The sequence below is a fragment of the Drosophila serrata genome, unplaced genomic scaffold, assembly GCF_035046125.1.
Source record: "Drosophila serrata isolate PLE 108 unplaced genomic scaffold, ASM3504612v1 contig_272, whole genome shotgun sequence".
Taxonomy (NCBI): Eukaryota; Metazoa; Arthropoda; class Insecta; order Diptera; family Drosophilidae; genus Drosophila; species Drosophila serrata.
The window spans coordinates 5,482,629-5,490,382 of record NW_028257170.1 but is presented as its reverse complement, the minus strand read 5'-3'; positions in this window follow the sequence as shown (position 1 = coordinate 5,490,382).

The window sequence follows — 7,754 nt, the reverse complement described above, 5'->3', positions numbered from 1 at the left end:
GGACACGTTAGCATTTTGGATACCAATTCCGCAGGTGACACGCGTCACTCCAAGGTCCCCAAGGGTTAGCTGAACTTCCCGACCGATATATGTACGTATACTATATATCCCTTCGGTTCGGCTTAGTTGATGAACGAGCCGACTCAGGGAATAAAGTAGAAACACTTGTAAATGAGCCCTCGATCTAAGTGAGAAAGACGTGTATTTGTCAGAACCACATGTTCGCATTTTCAACGGAAGACGACTGGCCGGGCATAAGCGAACATTTGTGTATATTTAGAGTGGGTATGTACATTCAAGGATATTCGGGTATGGGGGGGTGGCAGGACTCAGTAAATCCGAGGAATTCGTAATATAATGTAAATGTAATGAGAAAGCATCATCAATTTCGAGCGAAAAGTAAATCCCCTTTAAAGCACACGACGACAAATGAAATTGTCTAGTTGGCCTTTTCGAAGTCCTCGTCGCCTATTCTAATCCTTCAGTGCGTATAAATGAAATCAAATCCGAAAATTGGATTGCAAGGCAACGCCCACACATCCGCAGTTTCCACTACGCAGACACTCTGCGCCCCTGCAGTTTCCCTAAGGGGGTGGAAAACTGTGCGGACACTTAATGTGGCAGCCAAATGTTCAATTGCGGTGTCGCAGGACATGCCAAAGTGAGCAGAGAGCGGGATTTCGAATAGACTCCTTTGTGTGTCCTCCTCCAATGGCCAAAGTGGCAGAGTGGCACAGCCGCAGAGTGGCAAAGCCGAAGCCCAAGCTGAACTGAAGCTGAAGCTGGTGCCGAAAATGTAAACAGAGCCAAATGGAGATCCAATTACTTAAACGGTTAGTCCATTGTTGAATACACCAGAATTTGCATATTTCTTATTTGTTTGTTGGTTTAGGCGCTGCCTTGAAGGCCACGACGAAGTGCCATATAGAAGGTAAGTCGATATTTCGGGATTCTCTCTTTGGATAAATAGTGAGTATTGGAGAACCATTAGCTTTGACTCTTGATATGGTATTCAATAAAATCAATTATAGATTTTACTTCATTTTGTGTCTGTCTTTTTATGAGTCTGTGTAAACTCGTATACTTCAGATACTATAGTAAATATATTTACCAAATTTGGTAACAACATTCTTTTAAAAGGAAACCTTAACATTCCAGGATTATAAATAAAGACATTGTTTGAACGTTTTCTGAATAGTTAAACAAAATTAGATAGTAAATATCTTGGCAACTTTTATGGCGCAAATCCCGATTTAAAAAAATGAAATGGTGTCTTGAACTAGGGATATATTTGCTTAATTTTAAACCTTGTATTTGCATAGTCTATATTATTGGAATTTCTATATCAATTTATAGTATTTCATTAAGGAACAGTAAACACTGAACTATTGTACGATTTTAAATTAATAACTTCTAGTAAATTCAATTTAGATTCTCTGTATTTTACCCCCAGATTTATGTTTAGAAAGTCAAGTAATTTATTGTACAAAAGAGGACTGGGAAAGCCTTTATCTGTGTGGCAAACTGCTGAAGACAATTGGCACTTTCCCGGATTTCAAATGGAGCATTCGACTTATATTGTTCCCATCTACCTACTTACAAGCAAACGTGACACTTGAAGTGATTTCACCCAGACATTGAGACGGACACCCAGGGAAAGTAAAATGAGACAAAAGTATTTGTTACATGTTTCACATTATTTCGAAAAAAAAGGCGCTGTTTGTTTGCCACAAAAACTGGTAATGATAAAAAAACGAGCAGTTGAAAATGAGTTGGCAATAATTCTTCGGGTCATTCAGGAAACATGTGTGGCGGTTGTTGTCTCCAAAGAAGGATCTGTGTGTTGCTATCCTGGTGGTCGTGAACCCAAAATATTGACTCTCCCAAGCGTTATTGCATTTCATGCTTGCACGCATGCATCACAAGTGGCCTTTAGAAATCACTTTCCATTCACATCAGCGCGTCGTAAGCGAGTGTAAACTGTCACCCCAAGGAAAGATGAAGGAGATGGAGGAGTTCTGGTCGATTCCCATATTGCAATTTATTTATTTATTCCTCAGTTCTTTGGCACTTTTGTGTGCAGAAAAAGGAAGTATTTCGCACTTTGTAAACCGAGTGCGTGAATGTATTTCTCATCAGTATCAGCAGGCAGCAATGCACTTGGAGAAAGGTTTCAAATGCTTGACTAAAAGACTCATAAAGGATATACTTTAAAGCACTTCTCTAATTGATTTTAAATATCTATATATTTTCCTTTATGTTTTTTTCTCTATTTCATAAAAATAGTGACTGGGGATTTACAATAAAAGTACTTCTACATTACGTGCTAAGCTAATAAATTTGAAATATGACTTTTACCTCCCCAGCCATAACCATTTTTCCCTAGTGTATGAAAGGGAATAAGTCCCAGCAATTTAGTACTTCATCATATGAAAAAAAAAACGAAAAAAACTCTCGAATGTATCTGTAAGGAAGCATGTATCTCTGGACAAGTCAAAACCAAGGAGGATGTGACCGAGGCCTCCACTGCCCAGGGGGTCGAAGCCCGCCGCCAGTCGAGGATGCGAACTAATGCCCCGAGGCGCAATGCGCGATGCGAGCAACCCTCTTGTCAGGGCCATTGTTTGGATGCTTCCTCGATGTTTGGATGTTCCAATGTTTGGATGTTTTGGACTTGTTCTGGCGAAACAGTCCCGGGCCGCGCGCATTGACAGGGAAATAAGACAACGACAAACTGGCAGCATTCGCTGTAGATTAGCCCGCCCGATGATCACCGCAAATAAACAAGTTCACAAATAAGCAAGTCGAGAGCAAAGAGCATTGTGTTATGTTCGCCAACGAGATCTCCGATGATGAGGATGAGTGCTGAGAACCCACAATCCAGAGACGAGGCAACCAGTACCCAGCACCCAGTACCCCGTACCCAGCATCCAGCGCCCGCTGTGCCTCCAGAGCCTTCGGCCTCGGCCTCGGCTTCGACTTCGACTTCCCTGCTCTCTGCACGATACTGAATCGCTGGCGGATTTCAATCGGATACAGCTGGGCAGAGCCTATTACAATTGCAGAAACAATAAATAATTATTATGTTTATGTTGCGGTCTTTTGTTTGCCTTATTAAAACATTTTTCACGCAGCGCCGAAATCTGCAGAAAAGCAACTGTCGATTTCTGTGGAGTAGAACCGGTCAGTTGACACAATTGCTGTGTTCGCTTGAAGTCGTTAAAATATAATCAAATAAAATGCTAGAAACTAAATGAATTTGTAAGAAAATATATGAGAAGTGTTTCTTCGAAATAATACATCAATTAGCGCAATAAAAATCAATTTCAGAAAATATACTTAGAAAAGCTAAAAATTTTATACTCTTGCAGTTTGTAATTTATTTATATTAAATAATATTCGCATATGAATCAAACTAATCCAAAAATTCATTAATTTGAATTATTTATCAATTTACAAAGTGTATATATTTTAATATACTCCAATTTTAAAATAAACATATAAATAATATTTAAATTTCCAAAATCCTAAATAAAAGTTTTCAGATATATTAATTTTACATTTCTTTTGACCCTTTTTTGAAACAATCCTAAAGGTTCCACAACATTTCATAGCATACTTATCAGGATTTTAATAGGGGTTTTCTAACAATGATTTCTCTTACCTTTCTCGGCTTTAAATACCAATTTCACTTGTTATAATGTATATTTAATGTAAATTATAAAATAAGGGAATATAAAAATAGGTGAAAACCTTTAATACTTCTGTTTTAATCTTTATGTATGAATTAAATTGCAAAATATGGCATAGGCTATAGATTCTGCTTAATATCTAAAAACCATAAATACGGACTATGCTGTCTGAAGGAGCATGAGCATTGAAGAAACCAAACACATAAAATCAAATATTATTGTTCCCATACCATTAAAAGGGTTCGAGGTGCCAGTTTCATCTCTCCGGAGTCCGGTGTTATGAATAGAGCGCTGCTGGAGTGCCCTAAAACACGTGCCGGTTGCCATATTGTTACCGTTACAGCCCCGGGGCCACTAGCCCAGGATGTGGGACGACGACTGGATGAATGGATGGAGGACGGAGGATGAAGTTGCTAGGATGTTGGGGTGTTAACACAATCATTGTGTGTCTGGTTCGGTATTCGGAACTCGTAGTTCGGCCACCCCCATCGTATGTCCGCCGATGCTGCAAATGATGAGTTGTGCCTAATTCATAACCACATCGAACGAATTAACTCGCAGTATGGAACCGCCCGGAAGATTTCCAAGGGTGGCACTGGGACGCGGATGTGGGATCGGATCGGTGCGTGTTTAAATCCGGACTCTGATACACGTGTCGCAATTCGTCTGGGCGAGATATTTACAAGCGAACCGGGGGCTTGAAAGTGAAATTAATTACGGTAACGAAGGGTAAGTGTCACCAACCGGATGCGTACCAAATGGATGCCTCAGCCTCAGCCAGCTCTGTCTTAATATATTGCCAGATAAGTATCTGCCCAGTGGCAGTTCCTTACAATAGACGCTTCCCCTTAATGGGTTGCCTTTTGTAAACACACATTAAACATCCTCTGGTTGTGTCGTTAAAAAGGCACCTTTTTGTATCTGAAATTCTGTCTGGAATATTTCGTTAACAATGAAACAAATGTTTCGAATAGAAGCCATTTTGAAAATGCATTTAATTATAATATATTATGATTATATTTTATGATGCAGAAACGGTGAACTGTATTTTATATCCTACTATTGTTGATTTCAGATAATTGAATTGGAATCAAGGAGTTACTTATGAACCCTCAGGATGTTTTAACACTGTTTATAATAAATTATTTTAGTATTGAGTATTAAAACATCAAATATTTTTTACATACATTGAATAAAATATATACTTTGGAAAAATATATTAGCAGTGGATATTTTTATTTGCCAGCAGCAGTCATGGGCACAAATATTCATTAAGTTGAAATAGCGTACAACCCGTAGCTTGGACAAGTGTTTACATAAGTCTTGAGTTTTAACTGAAAACATAATTTTCCGTCTGAGAGCGCCGTGAAATCAAGTGGCTTTCGTTGCTCCCGGCTCCAGTCCCGACTCCCGTGTGGCATATTCCTGTATTCCATATTCAAAGCTCCGTGCAGCTGGCAGTATTTGCCAGCAAAAGAGATGCTAATTAATTTAATGAAACCTGTCTGTTGCCACAAACTGTGGAGAGTCCTTGGCCGCTTTGTACTCGTATTTGCTTTTGTATTTACATGTGAACGTTAGCCTTGTACAATTCATGTGCAAAATGTTGAGTTTCTATTTATAAAATAATTAAAATGAGCAGAGAATTCACTTGGAATTACTTCGAGTCAATATTAGTTTGATGCTTATGATTATTATAGTGAATATCAGCTTAGTAAATAACTATGATAAGTAATTCATTATGAGCAGTAATTAACTATAAGTAGCAAGTAACTCGGAACAGTAAGTTTCTATGACCAGTAAGTAACTATAATCAGTAAGTAACTATTACTTACTATGTATGTAATTCTGATCATTAAGTATCAATGAACATTAACTAACTCTGAATAGTAAGTATCTATAACCAGTAAGTAACTATGATCAGTGAGTATATATGAACAGTAAGTAACTATGACCAGTATTAGTAAGTATCAATGAACATCAAGTAACTCTGAACAGTAAGTATCTAAGATCAGTGAGTATCTATGACCAGTAAATAACTATGAACAGTAACTAACTATAATTAGTAAGTATCAATGAAAATTAGGTAACTCTGAACAGTAAGTATCTATGACCAGTAAGTATGTAAACGGGACCTTGGCAACAAGTAAATGTATTGGATTATAAAGTCTAGACCTAGGCCTGATGCCACCAAGAGATTCTTCATACATAATATAAATGTAATGGTTAAGACTTACCGCAGAATAGGACACGTCATTGTTTATTTCCTTTAAGTGTGTAACCAAGATTGGTTGACTTCATCCAAAGTGAGCTTCTTCCTGTCATCCAGATGTTTTGCATTGGCCACGTCATATGTTTGGGATCGAAAGGTAATCACTATCACTATCACTAACGATGTTAACACTAGGTACCCCTAGGACAGACTGAGGCGCGCGCGACGTCAGCACCTCTATTTATACTCCCCCAGTAAAGAGAAGAGAAGAGAATGTGAGTGTGAGTGCGTGGGAGAGAAGCAGTTGCCTCTAGAGATTAACATAGAGCGATTAACATAGCGAGAAAGGGGAGAGGCAGAGAGAAGCTGTTGCCTCTAGAAATTAACATAGAGCGATTAACATGGCGGGAGGGGGGAGAGGCAGAGAGCAGCAGCGAGCTGATATTTAATTTAACTATAATCAATAAGTAAGTAGGAGCTGTATGTAACTCCGATCAGTAAGTATCAATGAACATTAAGTAACTCTGAACAGTAAGTATCTATGAGCAGTTAGTAAATATGATAAGTAAGTATCTATGGGCAGTAAGTATGTATGATCAGTTACTAACTTTGAACACTAATAAACAATGACTTGCAACTTTTGTAACACAACACACTTCTGCGACTTGGCCGGCAGCAGTCACTTCGTTCCGGGGATGTTAGAACCAGTTGGGAATCATATGCTCAGATTTACGAGATTTGTTTTAAAACAATTTTAAGCTATTTAAATGAAATTATGGAGTTATTCTTCTATATAATTTTACTAGTATATAAATCGGAGCATGGCGAATCGGTGGACTATATATATATATTTTTATAGCTGCCATAGGAATGATCAGAAAAATTTAAAGAAAATAAGTTATAACTTTTCCAGTTTTCAATAGATATTCATCAAATTTGATACATAGCCATTATATATTAATCTACAATTTTGAGTAAATTATATGAAAATTGTACTTTGGATTTTGGAAATTTATTAAAAATTAATCTATGACAAAGATTACCCACTTAATGCCTTTAATTAAAGCTTCCTTATTGAGCCATCACAATCCCCAAGGGGTTGGCTAAACACACCAAAGCAAAGTTTACTTGGGTAAAGATATCAAGTTTGTATCGTTTTTATTTAATTTCCACCTTATCGCAATGTTGAAACGCGCCACGTGCTGCTTTGAAATGTCTCTGTCCTGAGTTAAAAACAAATCCATGAATATATTACTGAAATAATTAACATTATCGCACCGGCAATGGGCAATAGTCGAAGCCAGGCCAAAGGGCCCAGGAGGACGCGTGCGCCGTTTGGGTGTAATCATCGTTATCTAATAAGGGCACCGGGAACCAGCGCTCGTCCGCAAATATTTGCCTACTTCAATCCGTCATTTGGAAGTCACATGCGTGAGAATGGTAAACAAGCCGACCCGAGGGGGAGTTACCACCCCGAATACCCCTGGTATCGAACGGATTCTGGTTCAATGTTACACCGAACATCGAAGATCCCGGCCGAAAAATGCCCTGGCCACCCGGAAAAGTCAACCCGAGGAGGACAAAAGTTATACAGCATTTAGACGCTGCGCATTTCAGCGGATGGTCCTCATCCGCAACACGTGTCACTGGGTTGACGTCCTCTGTGTTTTGTCCTCCTAGATACGCAGTGCACACAATCCACAAGCCAGGCAGCGACTGACTTCCATCGAACGATCCCACAGTCCAGCGGTCCCGGTCTCACATAAAAAGCAATAAACTAAAATTAAGTCAGAAAACGTGTCAAAGTCAGTACTCACTGCACTGACAGTGATGCAAAGACAAACATAAAC